This window comes from Eschrichtius robustus, chromosome 1, assembly GCF_028021215.1.
Source record: "Eschrichtius robustus isolate mEscRob2 chromosome 1, mEscRob2.pri, whole genome shotgun sequence".
NCBI lineage: Eukaryota > Metazoa > Chordata > Mammalia > Artiodactyla > Eschrichtiidae > Eschrichtius > Eschrichtius robustus.
Genome location: NC_090824.1, coordinates 80,742,322 through 80,761,830, shown reverse-complemented (window position 1 = coordinate 80,761,830; position 19,509 = coordinate 80,742,322).

The window sequence follows — 19,509 nt, the reverse complement described above, 5'->3', positions numbered from 1 at the left end:
CATGTGTGGCCAGCCTGGTGGTGTTTGGCCCCCTCTGCAGTGCCAGTTCCAGCTGAGAAAGAGCCTCCCTGTGTTATTTTCTCCTGGTTGTGTAAGGATCCCCGGTGTCATCTGACAGAAATGTAGATGGTGTGTTCTTTCTCTCTTTTCTCCCTGCTTCCTCTCCTCCCTCTCTCCCTCCCTGTCCCTCTTTCCCTGTTCTGCTCTCCCTCTACCTCTTTCCCTCTCCCTCTCTCTCTCTCCCTCCCTCTCTCTCCATCTGTCTCTCCCTCTCTCCCTCCCTCTCTCTCTTTCCTCTCCCTCTTTCCTCTCCCTCTTCCCTCTCCTCTCCCTCTGTCCCTGCCTCTCTCCCTGTGCCTGTTTCCCTGTCCTTGTTTCCGTGTTCCGCTCTGCCTCTACCTCTGTCTCTCCCTCTCTGGGAGGGAGTGAGGGAGATGGAGAGACGGAGGGAGAGGGAGAGTTGGAGAGAGAGGGAGAAGAGGGAGGAGAAGGAGGGAGGCAGAGGGAGGGAGGGAGAGGTCTCTTCCTCCCTCCCTCTGCCTCTCTCCTCCTCCTCTCCTTCTCTCCCTCACCCTCTCTCCCTCTCCATCCCTCCATCATTTTCCCTCCTGCTCCCTCTCCCTCTCTCCCTCCCAGAGAGGGAGAGACAGAGGGAGAGGGAGAGGGGGGAGAGAGGGACACGGAGAGGGAGGGAGGGAGACAGAGAGGGAAGCAGGCACCCTCTCTCCTTCTCCCTACCTCCTTCTCCGACTCCCCCTCTCCTTCGCTCCCTCCCTCTCCTCTCCCTCTGTCTCTCCCTCTCCCTCCCTCCCTCTAGGAGAGGGAGAGGAAGGGAAAGGGAGAGGGAGAGGGAGAGGGAGAGATGTCTCGCCCTCCCTCCCTCTCCCTTTCCCTTCCTCTCTCCCTCTCCCTCCCTCCTTCTCCCTCTCCCTCCCTCTGTCTCTCCCGCTCCCTCCGTCTCTCCCGCTCCCTCATTCCCTCTCAGACAGGGAGAGATGGAGGGAGAGGCAGAGATGAGGGAGAGGAGCAGAGGGAGGGGGGAGAGAGGGAGAGGGAGAGAAGAAGGAGAGAGGGAAAGGGAGGGAGGAAGAGACCTCTCTCTCTCTCCCTCTCTCCCCCCTCTCTCTCCTTCTCCCTCTCCCTTGTCTCTGCCTCTTCCTCCGTCTCTGGGAGGGAGTGAGGGAGATGGAGAGACGGAGGGAGAGGGAGAGGGAGGAGAGGGAGCGAGGGAGTGGGAGAGAGGGAGCGAGAGAGGGAGAAAGGGAGGGAGAGAGGTATAGAGGGAGGGAGGGAGAGACATCTTTGTCTTTCCTTCCCTCCCTCTATCCCTCTCTCTCCCTCTCCCCCCTCCCTCTCCTGCTCTCTCTCCCTCCACCTCCTTCCCTCTCCAGAGAGGGAGAGGGAGCAGGAGAGGGAGAGAGGGAGGGAGAGAGGGAAAGGGAGAGAGGAAGACACCTCTCTCTCTCTCCCTCCCTCCCCCCTCTCTCTCCCTCTCCCTCTCCCTTGTCTCTGCCTCTTCCTCCGTCTCTGGGAGGGAGTGAGGGAGATGGAGAGACGGAGGGAGAGGGAGAGGGAGGAGAGGGAGCGAGGGAGTGGGAGAGAGGGAGCGAGAGAGGGATAAAGGGAGGGAGAGAGGGATAGAGGGAGGGAGGGAGAGACGACTTTGTCTTTCCTTCCCTCCCTCTATCCCTCTCTCCCTCTCTCTCCCTCTCCCCCCTCCCTCTCCTGCTCTCTCTCCCTCCACCTCCTTCCCTCTCCAGAGAGGGAGAGGGAGCAGAAGAGGGAGAGAGGGAGGGAGAGAGGGAAAGGGAGGGAGGAAGACACCTCTCTCTCACTCCCTCCCTCCCCCCTCTCTCTCCCTCTCCCTCTCCCTTGTCTCTGCCTCTTCCTCTGTCTCTCCATCTTTGGGAGGGAGTGAGGGAGATGGAGAGACGGAGGGAGAGGGAGAGGGAGGAGAGGGAGCGAGGGAGTGGGAGAGAGGGAGCGAGAGAGGGATAAAGGGAGGGAGAGAGGGATAGAGGGAGGGAGGGAGAGACGTCTTTGTCTTTCCTTCCCTCCCTCTATCCCTCTCTCTCCCTCTCCCCCCTCCCTCTCCTGCTCTCTCTCCCTCCACCTCCTTCCCTCTCCAGAGAGGGAGAGGGAGCAGGAGAGGGAGAGAGGGAGGGAGAGAGGGAAAGGGAGGGAGGAAGACACCTCTCTCTCTCTCCCTCCCTCCCCCCTCTCTCTCCCTCTCCCTCTCCCTTGTCTCTGCCTCTTCCTCTGTCTCTCCATCTCTGGGAGGGAGTGAGGGAGATGGAGAGAGGGAGGGAGGGAGGGAGGGAGAGACGCCTTTGTCTTTCCCTCCCTCCCTCTATCCCTCTCCCTCCACCTCCTTCCCTCTCCAGAGAGGGAGACAGAGAAGGAAGCAGGCACCCTCTCCGGAGAGGGAAGGAGGTGGAGGGAGAGGGAGAGGGAGCACGAGAGGGAGAGAGGGAGAGAGGGAGAGAGGGAGAGGGAATGAGGTATCGGAAGAGCGGAACAGGGAAACAGGGACAGGGAAAGGGGGACAGGGAGAGAGGGAGAGGGAAAGAGGGAGAGGGAGAGAGGCAGAGGGAGAGATGGAGGGAGAGTGAGAGTGAGAAGCAGGGAGGTAGAGGGAGGGAGGGAAGGAGGGAGAGAGGGAGACAGAGAGGGAGAGAGGGAGAAGGGCTGATGGGGGCTCCCTCCCCCTCCCCTCCTCTCCCCACTGCTTTCTCTTTCTTCTGCTTCAACAAACACCAGGCGCCTTTTAGATCAGCCCTGAAGTCAATGTTGATGCTTGGACGGCTTGACCTCCCCGCTGCCTTCCAGCCCGGGACCACAGCTGGGAGATGAAGTCTGCGGGGTCCTGGGCAGCGGCGGCGGGCTGCACAGGCACCTCCTCTGACGCCCAATCTCTCCTCCTTTACGAGGCAGCCGCCAGCTCCCCTCCCTGACTCCCCAAGATTTGGGGCCTTTTTAATATGTGTCGATAATGCCATGAGCTACTATTTAACTTTTCCACGAGGACCCATCTCCCGAAATGCAGTGCTTTTCAGCCTTGGCTGCACTAGAGAACCCCCAGGGAAGGGAGAGACGTCTGTACCTCCCTCCCTCTCCCTCTCCCTCTCCCTCCTCCTCTCCCTCTCCTTCTGGGGTGATGCCCGATGAGCTCAGATTCGCAGATGTTCCCCCCATCTCCTCTCTGTGCCTTGCGTGGGGTCTGGGCCTTCTCACTGTGGCCCGGGTACGGCCTTGACATTCAGACATCGGTTCCTGCAAGGACATTTGCGTTTGGTCCATACCGCGTGTGGCTGCAGTCTGTGCTTCTCCTGTTCAGCATCTTCAGTAGATGGGGGCTGTGCGTGAGCCCTTCATCTTCCCCGCAGACACCACTGGTGCTTGCTCGGCCTCGTGGGTGATGTGGGGGGCATGGGGGACAGTCCTGTGTCCCCACCTTCTTGGGCTGCAGACAGGCCACGTTGGTCCTGTGGTGACTGGGGGCTCCCAGGAGAACCCCACCGCAGAGCCGGAGAGGTGGCCCCAGAGAAGGTGGCGTACGCCTGGGGCCGGGCCTCACCAGCCAGCCCCGGGCCACCTGCAGCAACAGGCGTCTCGCCGTCCAGGGGGCTGGGTGTTCGGGCGCCGTGGGGATGACCTGCTGTCTGCACGGCAGCCGAGTCTGTATTGTTGAGCCCGGGGAGGCCCCTGGGTGGCTCCTGGAGAGCCTGGTCACATTTCTTCCTGCCCTTGGCCTTAGAGCTCATCACGGTTCACGCCGTTTCTGGTTCCAAAAGGACCTGTGTTCATAAAGACCACGTGTTAGGACAGCACCAAAGTGTCTAGAAATCCGGGCCAGGAGGAGGAGGGAGGGGGATTGGCTGTGCCCGCCAGTGGCCTGAGAGCCCTGCCCGCCCTCAGAGACCTGGCCCGGGGCCCGTGGGGAGGGCGTGGCCCACGGTCCCCCAGCGCTGGCCGTCTCTGGGTTCCAGGAGAACTGCGCGATCCTCGGGGAGCTGGTAAGGCTGCAGGCTCAGAAGTCCCGCCTGCTGGGGTTCAGCACGTGTGCCGACTCCGTGCTGGAGATGAACATGGCCAAGACCAGCCAGGTGGTGGCCACTTTCCTAGGTAACCCCGCCTCCCCGAGGGTCAGGCGGACCTTGACTGGACGTGGTGCTGCCTGAGACCCGACTGTGTCAGCCCTTGGGGGTCGCCTTCCCCAACCCTTCATTCTGCCTCGAGGGGCGTGGGGTGGGTGGCGGCTGGGAGGCTGCCACAGGGACATAGCCGAACCTCTCCCCTCCGCCCGCAGATGAGCTGGCCCAGAAGCTGAAGCCCCTCGGGGAGCAGGAGCTGCCGTGATCCTGGACCTAAAGAAGGCCAAGTGCCAGAGGCGGGGCCTGCACTTTGACGGGCCCATCAACGTCTAGGACCTGTGCTGCTACATGAACCAGGGGGAGGAGACGCGCTACCACGTGGACCAATACCTGCTCGATGAGTCCTTCCCCATGCAGGTGGTCACGCGCGGGTAGCTGGGCATCTCCCAGGAGCTGCTGGGGCTGACCTTCGACCTGGAGGAGGGTGCCAACGTGTGTCACGGAGATGTGAGGCTCTACACGGTCCGGGACGCGGCCGCGGACAAGGTCATCCATCGGCAAGTTCTACCTGGACCTCTACCCTCGGTGCATGCGTGGGGGAACCTGTCGGCCGTGGGCCAGGGCTCCTCTGTGGAAGCGGGGCCTCACCCGCGTCCCTCCCCAGGGAAGGGAAGTCTGGGCACATGGCCTGCTTTGGCCTGCAGCCGGGCTGCCTGCAGCAGGATGGGAGGCGCCAGATTGCCATCGCGGCCATGGTGGCCAACTTCACCAAGTCTACGCCCAACCCGCCCTCCCTGTTGCAGCATGATGAGCTGGAGACCTACTTCCATGAGTTCTGGCAAGCGATGCACCAGCTCCGCTCCCAGGTGGGTGCGGGCGCGGGGCTGCAGGCAGGGGGCGGGGAGGGCCCGGGCTCTCCCGTGGTTCTCAGGCAGGCCCTCGCCACGGGATTCTTCCGCTGATGTCACCCCGCACGTGGTGACGCCCTCGGTGTCAGTTTCCATCATCAAACCCCACACACAGGGCGTGTAAAAAAATGGAAGTGGATGTCCTCGAGACTCTGGAGCCTGGAAGCCGCAGATCAAGGAGTCAGGACTGGTTCCCTGCATGTTAAATACGTGTATTCAAGAGTTGCCTTTAAAAAGACAAAAGAAAAGAAAGGAACGTTGCATGCAAGTCTGGTGACAGGCGGTGATGAGAACCAGAGGGTAGGCTCTGGGGCCGGGAGCGCCGTGCCCTGTGAGGCCCTGGGGCTGCTGCCAGTCTCGGTGGAGGCTCAGCAAGTCCCAGGGACTTCCCCACCGGGGGGGCGGGGGTGTCCCCAGCTGAGCGTCTGGGCCCAGGACCCAGTGCTCCTTCAGTCTTCCTGCGGTCAGCCCTTCGTCCTGAGAGCGATGCTCTCACAGGCTGCACCGGAGCGCGTGGGGACACTTTACTGAGCTGTGCAGCCGTCACTACTGCCCTGTTTTGGAACATTTCCCTCACCCCAAAAATGTCCCTCACGCCTTTAGTTATCATTCCCTCCCCTCCCCTGCCCCTGACAACCAGGAACCCACTCTGACTCTGTGGATCTACCTGTTCTGGATGTTCCCCCTCAGTGGGGTCACACCGTGTGCCCTTCTGTGTCTGACTTGTCTCGCTGAGCATCGTGTTCTCAGGGTGCATCCACGTGGCAGCGAGTGTCAGGGCTTCACACCTTTGCGTGGCTGAGGGCCGGAAAAAAGACAAACGACAAGAAAGGCACGTTACCTGCGACTCTGGCGACAGCCGGTGATGAGAACCAGAGGGAAGGCTCTGGGGCCGGGAGCGCCGCGCCCTGTGAAGCCCTGGCGTTGCTGCCAGTCTCGGTGGGGCACGGGCAGCGCCGTCCCCCAGAGCTGCTGGCCAACTCATCAAGTCCCGGCTGGCCAACCCCGGTGCGGTCGGGCCGAGGGAAAGGAAAGGGGCTCCCGGACCGCCCGGCTGGAAAGCGCGGCCTGCACACAGTGCCAGCCCCCCGTCTCCTTCCTCCCGCCCTCCAGGCCTCTTCAACCTGCGCCAGATCGTCCTGGCCAAGGTGGACAAGGCCCTGCACACGCAGACGCCCGCGGACCCGGCCCAGGAGAATGCCCGCCTCTGCCAGGAGGTCCTCGGGGTCCCAGCCACGCCAGGTAGCCAAGTGCACGCCGGGCCCACCTTAGCGGTCGCTTGGCGGCTACTGCCCAGGTCAAGAGGATCCTCTGGTGGTGTGTGAAGGGGGACCGACTGACGGGCTCTGGCCGAGGCCCGCTGACCTCTGGCCTCTTCCTGCCTCGGTTCCTGGGCTGGTCCCTCCAGCTGTGGCCCGCGGAGTCCGAGGGTGGGGTGGGCGTATCTGCACGTGCTTTCTGGAGAGCCTGGAAGAGGCAGGAGAGGGCTTCATACCCCGGACGGAACGCGTCGACGAGGTTTGCCCGTGCGTGTCGGTGCGGAGACGCAGTTCACTCCCTCGTGAGCGCTTGAACCCGCGCTCTCCCCGTGCTGGAAGGTGAGCCCTGACTCATCCCTCGGAGCCTCGGGCAGCTGACCTTGTAAGAGGCTTCGGGGTGAACCCTCGTGAGCTTCAGCAGAAAGTCGGCAAAAATTTATTTGTGTCCCTCCACTGAGTTGCCCGCAAGGTCCCCGTTTTCTAGAAGTGTTGGGCCAATACTCCCTCTAGTGGCAGGGGACTCAGACAGGGCTGCTTTGAGGCCCCCTCTCTGGGGAAGGGGCACGGAGCGGCCAGGGGGCCGGGCAGGAGCTTCTCCGCGTGTGTCCCAGGGACCCACCTGCTTGCGACCTTCGGCCACCTGGCAGGAAGCTACGACGCCCAGTCCTATGGCTACCTGTGCAGCGAGGTGTACTCCGCGGACACGTTCCACACACGTTTCAAGCGGGAGGGCGTCCTGAGTGGCAAGGTGAGAGGCCAGCCTGCCATGCAGACCAACACGGAGGTCCTTGGCCTGGGCCTAGATGCCTGTGCCGCCCGCCTGGGCCTGCCAGGCTCTGAGGGCCCTGCCCTGGACCCCCTGCTCCCCTGCCCTTTCTTGAGTCACAGCAGAGGTGGCCACACCCACACCCTCAGTGAAGGGGGTGCTCCACCCTCCTGCAGCCCCACCCCCTCTCGTCAGGTTGCCATGGACTACAGAAGCTGCATTCTGAGGCCAGGGGGCTCCGAGGATGCCAAGGGCATGGTGAAGCTCTTCCTGGGTTGTGACCCCACGCAGGACGCCTTCCTCCTGAGCAAAGGGCTGCAGGTTGAGGGCTGCAAGCCGCCGGCCTGCTGAAGGCACGGGGTTTTGCCCACCCAGGCGGGCCGGGTGCCTTAGCGCCCCGTCGGGGCGGGGGAGGGGCCGCGTGTCCTCCCAGCCCCTGAGTCCCCGGCGGCCGGCCTAGGCCAAAAGTCTCCACCTGGAAGTGTCTGGAGAGCCTGGCATCAAGGCTCCCCCTTGTTGCACTAATGCAATCCCTTCCTGGGGAGCTTTCCTGGTAACAAAACGGTTCTTTGAAAACGCAGCCGTTAATAAAAAGACTCTACTCCTGGTCTCTGCCTGCCGTCCCTTCCACCACAGGAGTGGCATGGGGGCCGTCACACTGGGGGGAGTTCTGACCTTGGTCGGGGATCAGCCCTGGGGCCGTGGTGACGCGTCTGGGTCACTGGGAGATGGCTGAGCTGTGGGGTGAGTTCAGACGGGGATGGTGCCCCGCACCCCGGCCGGGCAGGCTCTCCAGTGAGGGGGTGTCAGTTTCCTGCCAGCCTCTCGCCCGTCACTGTTTGGCATCTCGGGGGCTGTGATTGGCTGGAGCTGGTTCTGGCGGTGGGCACAGCTGTGGGAAGCCCGGCTGTGGCTGTCCCTGTCCCCGTGTCCTGTCCTCCTGCTCAAGGCCGGCCGGCTGGCTCCCTCTGATCATCGGCAGCTGCTGAAGTCTGGACCACAGCAGGGGGCTGCCTTCCTGGGTCCTAGCGATTCTTCCCAAAGGCCTTAGGGATGTGTTTTGGTGGCAGTAGGAATTCAGAGAGGGTGCTGCACCACTGGAGCGGTAGGGTGGCTCTGGACCGTCCCGTGTGTCCTTCCCGGGCCTTTGAGCTCCTCGGGAGCCCTGCCTCCGGCCCTTCGCCCCCACAAAGGACGCCAGGCAGCGGAGCGAGCGCGCGGGCGGCGCCCCGACCTTCTCCCCGTGGCCCAGGCGGGCAGGCGGTGCCACGCTCTGTCCTCCCCTCAGCCTGCCCGCCCGTTCTCACCCGCCCTAGGGCAGTCGGTTGTGGACCAGGCTGTGGTGTCTGCCCTTCTGCAGCCCCGGCTCAGCTCCCTGCACCCACTTCGGTGCCTTCTGTGTTCTGGGCTGGTCGCAGGCCCAGAGCCGGTGGGCAGGCACCCCGTGGCCGGGAGGGCTGTTCGTGTGAATTCCCTGGGGCTTGAAAAGGAGCACAGCCGGCCTTCCATCAGGCACCTCTCGATGGATATGGAAGGGGCGTGTCGGGGCCTGGGGGCTGCTCGTCTTCCTGTGCACCGAGCCCCCAGGTGGTCCCCGTGCAAAATCCAGGTGTGGCGTTGGCACCCCAGCCGTGTGCCGGGCAGTCCATGGCGGGCGACACAAGCCTCGGGCTGGTGGGCCACAGGGTTCCTGAGCGGCAGGTCAGGACTGAGAGGGTGAGGCCTTTCCCCGGGTCCAGGGCCCAGGCTGATGCCGGCTGGAGGCCCCTCCGCTCACCGCCCGCAACCCCCAGCCCCTGCCCTCACGTGAGCCCCCAGGGCTGAGCTCAGGTGTTGGATGCCCAGGCTCCCCGGTAGCCCAGCCCGTTCCCAGTCCTCCGTGGTCACTGAAGGGCTTGGAAGCGGGTTGCCCCACAGAGACTGCTGTTCTCCGAGCCCTGGGCAGGGGGCAGGGAGGACGGGCACAGGGCCCTGCAGGGGTGTGGTCGCCGGGGCAGCCGGAGCAGCTCCACACAGTAAGTAAGAGCACCTCACCAAAAAACAGTGCGTTTCTCCAGCCGCCCCGGGACCTGAGCTCAGGTCCTGGGGCAGGAAGGGGCAGCACTGCAGCTGTTAGCTGTCACTGGGGGTCGACTGTGGCCCGGTGCCACCTCTTAGATCGTCCCCCGTCCCCTTCCGGGGTTGCGACCGGACCCCTGCCAATCGGGTTCTCACTCCTCCCCATCCCCTACGCCGGCTCCACGAAGGTGGAAGGAACACATTTTTAAAAACGCTGGAGCCTGGGCTTCCCTGCTGGCGCAGTGGTTAAGAATCCGCCTGCCAATGCAGGGGACAAGGGTTCAAGCCCTGGTCCGGGAAGTTCCCACACGCCGCGGAGCAATGAAGCCCGTGCGCCACAACTACTGAGCCTGCGCTCTAGAGCCCAAAAGCCACAACTACTGAGTCCTCGTGCCCCAACTACTGAAGCCCGCGCGCCTAGAGCCCGTGCTCCGCAACAAGAGAAGCCACCGCAATGAGAAGCCCACGCACCGCAACGAAGAGTAGCCCCCGCTCACCGCAACTGGAGAAAGCACACACGCAGCAAGGAAGACCCAACGCAGCCAAAAATAAATAAATTAAATAAATAAATAAATATTTAAAAATCATATTAAATACCTATCAATGAGATTTTAAGAAATAGTCAGGACCAGAGCCTCCCATCAAGCCTCTTAGATAGCCTCAACCACCAGAGGGCAGACAGCAGAAGCAAGAGAAACTACAATCCTGCAGCCTGTGGACCAAAAACCACAGTGACAGAAAGATAGAGAAGATGAAAAGGCAGAGGGCCATGTACCAGATGAAGGAACAAGAAAAAACCCCAGAAAAACAACTAAATGAAGTGGAGATAGGCAACCTTCCAGAAAAAGAATTCAGAATAATGATAGTGAAGACGATCCAGGACCTCGGAATAAGAATGGAGGCAAAGATTGAGAAGATGCAAGAAATGGTTAACAAAGACCTAGAAGAATTAAAGAACAAACAAACAGAGATGACCAATACAATAACCGAAATGAAAACTACACTAGAAGGAATCAATAGCAGAATAACTGAGGCAGAAGAACGGATAAGTGACCTGGAAGACAGAAGGGTGGAATTCACTGCTGCGGAACAGACTAAAGAAAAAAGAATGAAACGAAATGAAGACAGCCTAAGAGACCTCTGGGACAACATTAAACGCAACAACATTCGCATTATAGGGGTCCCAGAAGGAGAAGAGAGAGAGAAAGGACCAGGGAAAATATTTGAAGAGATTATAGTCGAAAACTTCCCTAACATGGGAAAGGAAATAGCCACCCAAGTCCAGGAAGCGCAGAGAGTCCCATACAGAATAAACCCAAGGAGAAACACGCCGAGACACATAGTAATCAAAGTGGCAAAAATTAAAGACCAAGAAAAATTATTGAAAGCAGCAAGGGAAAAACGACAAATAACATACAAGGGAACTCCCATAAGGTTAACAGCTGATTTCTCAGCAGAAACTCTGCAAGCCAGAAGGGAGTGGCATGACATACTTAAAGTGATGAAAGGGAAGAACCTACCACCAAGATTACTCTACCCAGCAAGGATCTCATTTAGCTTTGATGGAGAAATCAAAAGCTTTACAGACAAGCAAAAGCTAAGAGAATTCAGCACCACCAAACCAGCTCTACAACAAATGCTAAAGGAACTTCTCTAAGTGGGAAACACAAGAGAAGAAAAGGACCTACAAAAACAAACCCAAAACAATTAAGAAAATGGTCATAGGAACATACATATCGATAATTACCTTAAACGTGAATGGATTAAATGCCCCAACCAAAAGACATAGACTGGCTGAATGGATACAAAAACAAGACCCATATATATGCTGTCTACAAGAGACCCACTTTAGACCTAGGGACACATACAGACTGAAAGTAAGGGGATGGAAAAAGATATTCCATGCAAATGGAAATCAAAAGAAAGCTGGAGTAGCTATACTCGTATCAGATAAAATAGACTTTAAAATAAAGAATGTTACAAGAGACAAGGAAGGACACTACATAATGATCCAGGGATCAATCCAAGAAGAAGATATAACAATTATAAATATATATGCACCCAACATAGGAGCACCTCAATACATAAGGCAACTGCTAACAGCTATAAAAGAGGAAATCGACAGTAACACAGTAATAGTGGGGGACTTTAACACCTCACTTCCACCAATGGACAGATCATCCAAAATGAAAATAAATAAGGAAACAGAAGCTTTAAATGACACAATAGACCAGATAGATTTAATTGATATATATAGGACATTCCACCCAAAAACAGCAGATTACACGTTCTTCTCAAGTGCGCACGGAACGTTCTCCAGGATAGATCACATCTTGGGTCACAAATCAAGCCTCAGTAAATTTAAGAAAATTGAAATCATATCAAGCATCTTTTCTGACCACAACGCTATGAGATTAGAAATGAATTACAGGGAAAAAAACGTAAAAAAGACAAACACATGGAGGCTAAACAATACGTTACTAAATAACCAAGAGATCACTGAAGAAATCAAAGAGGAAACAAAAAAATACCTAGAGACAAATGACAATGAAAACACGACGACCCAAAACCTATGGGATGCAGCAAAAGCAGTTCTAAGAGGGAAGTTTATAGCTATGCAAGCCTACCTAAAGAAACAAGAAAAATCTCAAGTAAACAATCTAACCTTACACCTAAAGAAACTAGAGAAAGAAGAACAAACAAAACCCAAAGTTAGCAGAAGGAAAGAAATCTTAAAGATCAGAGCAGAAATAAACGAAATAGAAACAAAGACAACAATAGCAAAGATCAATAAAACTAAAAGTTGGTTCTTTGAGAAGATAAACAAAATGGATAAGCCATTAGCCAGACTCATCAAGAAAAAGAGGGAGAGGACTCAAATCAATAAAATCAGAAATGAAAAAGGAGAAGTTACAACAGACACCGCAGAAATACAAAGCATCCTAAGAGACTACTACAAGCAACTTTATGCCAATAAAATGGACAACCTGGAAGAAATCGACAAATTCTTAGAAAGGTATAACCTTCCAAGACTGAACCAGGAAGAAACAGAAAATATGAACAGACCAATCACAAGTCATGAAATGGAAACTGTGATTAAAAATCTTCCAACAAACAAAAGTCCAGGACCAGATGGCTTCACAGGTGAATTCTATCAAACATTTAGAGAAGAGCTAACACCCATCCTTCTCAAACTCTTCCAAAAAATTGCAGAGGAAGGAACACTCCCAAACTCATTCTGTGAGGCCACCATCACCCTGATACCAAAACCAGACAAAGACACTACAAAAAAAGAAAATTACAGACCAATATCACTGATGAATATAGATGCAAAAATCCTCAACAAAATACTAGCAAACAGAATCCAACCACACATTAAAAGGATCATACACCACGATCAAGTGGGATTTATCCCAGGGATGCAAGGATTCTTCAACATACGCAAATCAATCAATGTGATACACCATATTACCAAATTGAAGAATAAAAACCATATGATCATCTCAATAGATGCAGAAAAAGCTTTTGACAAAATTCAACACCCATTTCTGATAAAAACTCTCCAGAAAGTGGGCATAGAGGGAACCTACCTCAACATAATAAAGGCCATATATGACAAACCCACAGCAAACATCATTCTCAATGGTGAAAAACTGAAAGCATTTCCTCTAAGATCAGGAACGAGACAAGGATGTCCACTCTCACCACTATTATTCAACATAGTTCTGGAAGTCCTAGCCACGGCAATCAGAGAAGAAAAAGAAATAAAAGGACTACAAATTGGAAAAGAAGAAGTAAAACTGTCACTGGTTGCGGATGACATGATACTATACATAGAGAATCCTAAAGCTGCCACCAGAAAACTGCTAGAGCTAATCAATGAATATGGTAAAGTTGCAGGATACAAAATTAATGCACAGAAATCTCTTGCATTCCTATACACTAATGATGAAAAATCTGAAAGAGAAATTAAGGAAACACTCCCATTTACCATTGCAACAAAAAGAATAAAATACCTAGGAATAAACCGACCTAGGGAGACAAAAGACCTGTATGCAGAAAACTATAAGACACTGATGAAAGAAATTAAAGATGATACCAACAGATGGAGAGATATACCATGTTCTTGGATTGGAAGAATCAACATTGTGAAAATGAGTATACTACCCAAAGCAATCTACAGATTCAATGCAATCCCCATCAAATTACCAATGGCATTGTTTACGGAGCTAGAACAAATCCTCTTAAAATTTGTATGGAGACACAAAAGACCCCGAATAGCCAAAGCAGTCTTGAGGGAAAAACATGGAGCTGGAGGAATCAGACTCCCTGACTTCAGACTATACTACAAAGCTACAGTAATCAAGACAATATGGTACTGGCACAAAAACAGAAACATAGATCAATGGAACAAGATAGAAAGCCCAGAGATTAACCCACGCACCTATGGTCAACTAATCTACGACAAAGGAGGCGAAGATATACAATGGAGAAAAGACAGTCTCTTCAATAAGTGGTGCTGGGAAAACTGGACAGCTACATGTAAAAGAATGAAATTAGAATACTCCCTAACACCATACACAAAAATAAACTCAAAATGGATTAGAGACCTAAATATAAGAGTGGACACTATAAAACTCTTAGAGGAAAACATAGGAAGAACACTCTCTGACATAAATCACAGCAAGACCTTTTTTGATCCACCTCCTAGAGTAATGGAAATAAAAACAAAAATAAACAAGTGGGACCTAACGAAACTGCAAAGCTTTTGCACAGCAAAGGAAACCATAAACAAGACGAAAAGACAACCCTCAGAATGGGAGAAAATATTTGCAAATGAATCAACGGACAAAGGATTAATCTCCAAAATATATAAACAGCTCATTCAGCTCAATATTAAAGAAACAAACACCCCAATCCAAAAATGGGCAGAAGACCTAACCAGACATTTCTCCAAAGAAGACATACAGACGGCCACGAAGCACATGAAAAGATGCTCAACATCACTAATTATTAGAGAAATGCAAATCAAAACTACAAGGAGGTATCACCTCACTCCTGTTAGAATGGGCATCATCAGAAAATCTACAAACAACAAATGCTGGAGAGGGTGTGGAGAAAAGGGAACCCTCTTGCACTGTTGGTGGGAATGTAAATTGATACAGCTACTATGGAGAACAATATGGAGGTTCCTTAAAAAACTAAAAATAGAATTACCATATGACCCAGCAATCCCACTACTGGGCATATACCCAGAGAAAACCGTAATTCAAAAAGACACATGCACCCGAATGTTCATTGCAGCACTATTTACAATAGCCAGGTCATGGAAGCAACCTAAATGCCCATCGACAGACGAATGGATAAAGAAGTTGTGGTACATATATACAATGGAATATTACTCAGCCATAAAAAGGAACGAAATTGAGTCATTTGTTGAGACGTGGATGGATCTAGAGACTGTCATACAGAGTGAAGTAAGTCAGAAAGAGAAAAACAAATATCGTATATTAATGCATGTATGTGGAACCTAGAAAAATGGTACAGATGAGCCAGTTTGCAGGGCAGAAGTTGAGACACAGATGTAGAGAATGGACATATGGACACCAAGGGGGGAAAACTGCGGTGGGGTGGGGATGGTGGGGTGCTGAATTGGGCGATTGGGATTGACATGTATACACTGATGTGTATAAAATTGATGCCTAATAAGAACCTGCAGTATAAACAAACAAACAAAACAACTAATACTAAACTTTCATTGGGTTATTTGTATGGAAATATGTTAATATAAATGTTTCAGACATTACATGAAATTTCTAAAAATCTTATATTTGTATGTGTATGGAAATATGTATGGAAATATGTTAATAGAAATGTTTCAGACATTACATGAAATTGCTAAAAATCTTATATGTTCTGGTATAATGTTATATGTAATAATCCTAGTTATTACTTTAAAATGTATATCTCAGAAATAACTAACTTTCTTGTCAACTGCATTATTATGAACTTTCATCAAATCTTTAACCGTGGTCATTTTTAAGTCTTTTGTCATAAAGAAAAAAAAAAAAAAAGAAAGAAATAGTCAGTTAGTTAGTTAATTGTGCCGGGTCTTAGTTGCCACAGGCCAGCTCCTTAGTTGTGGTAATGACATATTTTATATTCTTTTTTGTTCCTGAACAAAGGCCTCAGAATCCAGTATTTACTTGATAATGCTCACAGCATAGCTCAGCACGGAATAGCCACATTGTTTTTCTTTGGCTGCTATGTACCAAACAGCCTTTTGTACTGTTTTACCAAATGCATGTATTTAACACCTGTTTTAAAAAACATAGTGAGATCTCAAAAACTTGAAATTGACTAAAGTAAGATTCTCTCTGTAGTACTACTTATTTGACCAACACCACCTGATAACACCGGTGTGGTGCACCGAGCCTTACTCTAGCATATCGGGATACACCCCGTTTCGACAAGTGTTCATCCTCCAAGTCCCCAAGGCCTCTCACACACTGCCAGTGAAACTGCTTCCTGCTTGGGAAAGAGTGCCCCAGTTCGTTTCTTTAGAAGCTTGAAGGCTATGTAAGCCCTCCAAAAGGTTAGAGGGCAAAGAACAACTCTAAAACTGGCACATTTGTTTAAAGAAAAAGACTTGTCAATATTACGAGAGCCAGCTTGCTTTCACTTGTGACACGTTTTCTTAGGAGGCAAGGGATGTGGCCATGTGACTTGGACAAGCTGTTTCCCTCTGTCTCAGTGTCCCACCTGTGAGTGGGTAGTCTGACGAAGCTTAATGACAGACATCTGAATAACGATCATGAACAGTGGCATCTAATTTCCAAAATAAAAACAGGAGAATGAGTATGTCTTTCACAACAGGACGTCAAGTCTACCTCAAAGATATTGGTAGCCTTGAGTCCACTGCTTCTCACTGAGTGCAACTGTGCCCCCCAGGGGACATCTGGGGAAGTCTGAAGGTGATTTTGGCTGTCACGACTGGGAGGAGAGAGAGGGAATGTTACGGGCACCTAGTGAGTAAGAGGTCGGGACCTTGCTAAACACTCTACGATGCACAGGACTCACACACCACAGCAAAGGTTTATCTGGCCCCAAAAGTCAATGCCTTGGTTGAGAAACCCTGCCTTAGAGCAAACCACGGATACTCATCTTTAGCAGGTAACAGGGCATTTACTACCCACCTGTAAACCTACAGACTTCCCGACTTACACAGCTAATCCTGTGGCAGGAATGAAATAGAGAGCGTGTGACCATCTGGTAGTACCTAGGTTTGCCCCTCAAGTCACATGAGACAGTGCTGGAGACTGACATTTTCTATATTGGAGGTCTCTGGCAAGCCACCAGTTTTCTAACCTAAAAAGTCTAAGCAGCATTGTTACAATACACATAATAACACGACAATTCTGCTTTTATAGAGAAATTCGATGTGGGAAAGGAGCTTATCTGACATCAGAAGCAAATGCTTTGAACACATCACATCTGCTGGTTCGACTGTCAAATCTTGACAGCTGGAGACGTAGGAAGGTAGACAGGAGAGAACAGACCAAAGTTACGGGCCTGCTGAGTCCTCGGGGCTAACCATAATACACTTCGTACTGCCCTGGGTCCAGGGGTGTGTTCTAACACCCTCTCAGTCACTTACGGTCCATAGACAGACCAAGTATAAATTCACAATTACCAGCAAGTGTACCAAAAAAAGGCAGAGTTAAGAAACTTAAATGCGAGCCCTACCTGGTCTTTTTCTTCTTCATCGACAGAATCATCCGATTTTGCTTTTTCAGGGTCTTCCTCAGGTTTCCGTTTGGCAGGCCTGTCACACACACACACACAGTAAAGCCAACTGTTAGCTCACCAGACCCTAGACCTCCAGTGGGCACGAAACAACTCATATTCCTCCCTACCAAGAGTACCCTCTCTTTGGAAAGATTCAGGGCATGGTCCCCTCTTCCCTCTGAGAAGCCCTTTTTGCCAGGACATTAAAAGAAGCTTCGAGCTTAATGTTTCTTTGGATGACAGGTTTAGAATACCACCATTTTGCAAACCTTAAGAAATAATGGATCTAGACTTTGATCAATGGCTGCTACAATCACCGAAGAGACATTACATGCCTCTGATGGACAGCCCCATGCTGTCAATGAAGTCTCACAAAATAAAGCTGGAATCTGATCAAGACTCTAGACCTAACTACCAGTTTACAGAAAACTGGAGGCAAGGGAACACATTAACCACCAAAACGATGCAGTCAGCCAGACCTAGAAGCTATTAGAAAAAAAGACCTATTTTCTTTAAATCAATGGCAAGAAGATAAGGAATCTATCACTCGAAAGGCTTAAGGAGCAAATCAACCAAACTCTGTTACACAAGGGGAAGAATGAACACTGCTATATATTTGTTAGTAAGGAACTGTTACACTTTATAAGGCCTGTTTTGTCTTCTTCAAAAGACTGTTTGCTAGATGTTAGCAATTATGGCAAAATATGAATAAAAAACTTGTCAGAGAAAGAGACCTTGTCATCTAGAAATACAGTATGTGTGGATAAGATGACATGTCCGATTTGTTTCAAAGTAATCCAACTGGGAAGAGATGGGTGGGTATGGAGCTGTAATCCATTTGGAACAATTTTCACTTGGAGCATGTGGGGGTATAGATGAAACAACAGCCAGGAGATGTTAACTGTTGACACTGGGTGATAGGTACACAGGGGTTCATTTTACTATCCTTGGTAATTCTGTGCATGTACATTTGAAGTTGCCTATGTGAAGAGTAAAAATGGATGAGATCTTCAGAAATGCTGTTCACGAATGTCTAATAACAGAATATCAAAAGGAAAACCGAAGCAATGTGGAAGTCAGAATTACTAAGTTACATCCTACTAATTTATATGTGTTTTACCAAAAACCGTTGGCCCCTAAAATGGGGGCTGTCCATTCATTATATACTGACCTCCTTGTGAAATGAGATGTGATGGTGGTCTGCCTGGCAGTTTGCCTTCTAATCCTGGGGCTAGATGAGACTTCAGCTGCTTAAAGAAAAAGAAACAAAAAAGCCACTATGAATAAAGAGTTCACAGCCAAGGTACAGTTCTTCAGCATTACCAAGCTGGTGCAGAGACCAGGTTCTGAGGATTAAGTAACCTTCTCTTCTTATTCTCAGCAACCACCATCTTGATAAACTCATCAAATTAGCACCTGCCAGTCTGCTGGGCCATTTCAACACAAGCTCTTGTATGAGGGGCCCAACCCTGAGACGCACAAGGAAACAGAGCCTCCGTTTATTTCGTCAAAAGATGAAGTGGCCAAGCACCTGACCTGAGCTCAAGTCCCATGCTCTTTTTTTAAAAATTCCAGAAGAGTTACTCTGACTACAAGTGGGGAAGGAGTCTAAGAATAAATGTTTAGCTTAAACAGGCATGTAACTTACAAGTCATAGATATCAGCAGCTCCTGTTATCTTATACCTCATAAATTCAACCGCATTTGGGGATCTAATGCTCTATAACTTGGTTGAAGACAAAAATTTAAAGTATATATCTAAGCTAGTTAGACGTATACACAAGAGGGAATTCCACGGCGGTCCAGTGGTTAAGACTCGGCACTCTCACTGCCAAGGGCCGGGGTTCGATCCCTGGTTGGAGAACTAAGATGGTACAAGCCGAGCAACACAGCCATCCCCCCACCAAAAAAAAGGATACACAAAAAACAAGTACTGCCGGTGGAGGGGTTGTGTGGGGGGGGAACAGACAGACCCTATGGCGCCAAGTCTGTCCTCCCCTTAGGTGGTACCAGATTCCAACGAGGTCAAACGAGTCAAGCGCTCTTACAGTTTGTTTCTCCATCGGACTTGCTTCTCCTGGGCATGCAAAGTTTGGAAACAGGTTTGGGGGACTTGTTTTTCTCTGCTATTTCCACTCTGCGCTCCTCACCACTTGTCTGGCTCCCGTTTTCTAGACAGCCGTTCACTTCCCAACTGAAAGCATGAGCTCTGTTCTCCAAGGACAAATCTTTATTTAAAAGGGATCTGCCTTGAGCCAGGTAGCCCTCCTACAGCAGGAAAGGATCATTTAAGTAGCAGTGACTGTAAACAAGGGGCCATGAGAGAATAAGGAAACACAGGCGCTTCCTTCATAACTATCAGGGAACAGGGAGAGGTGGGATTATTCTGCCTCCCTGGTCACAGACAAGTTACATGGGAGGAAACGTTTTCTAGCCGCCGGGATGCTGACGACTTACCTCTGATAATTCTTCTCTATGTAGTTTGGTTTTCAAGTCACACAACTGATTCTTTATTTCTGTCTGCAGAAATTCACGCAAGAGATTCCATTTCTCCTTCATGCATTCCTAAGGGAAGGACAGAGGTTTACAAGTCTCCACATTCCCAAGGTAGGAACCAATGGACTAATACACAAATAG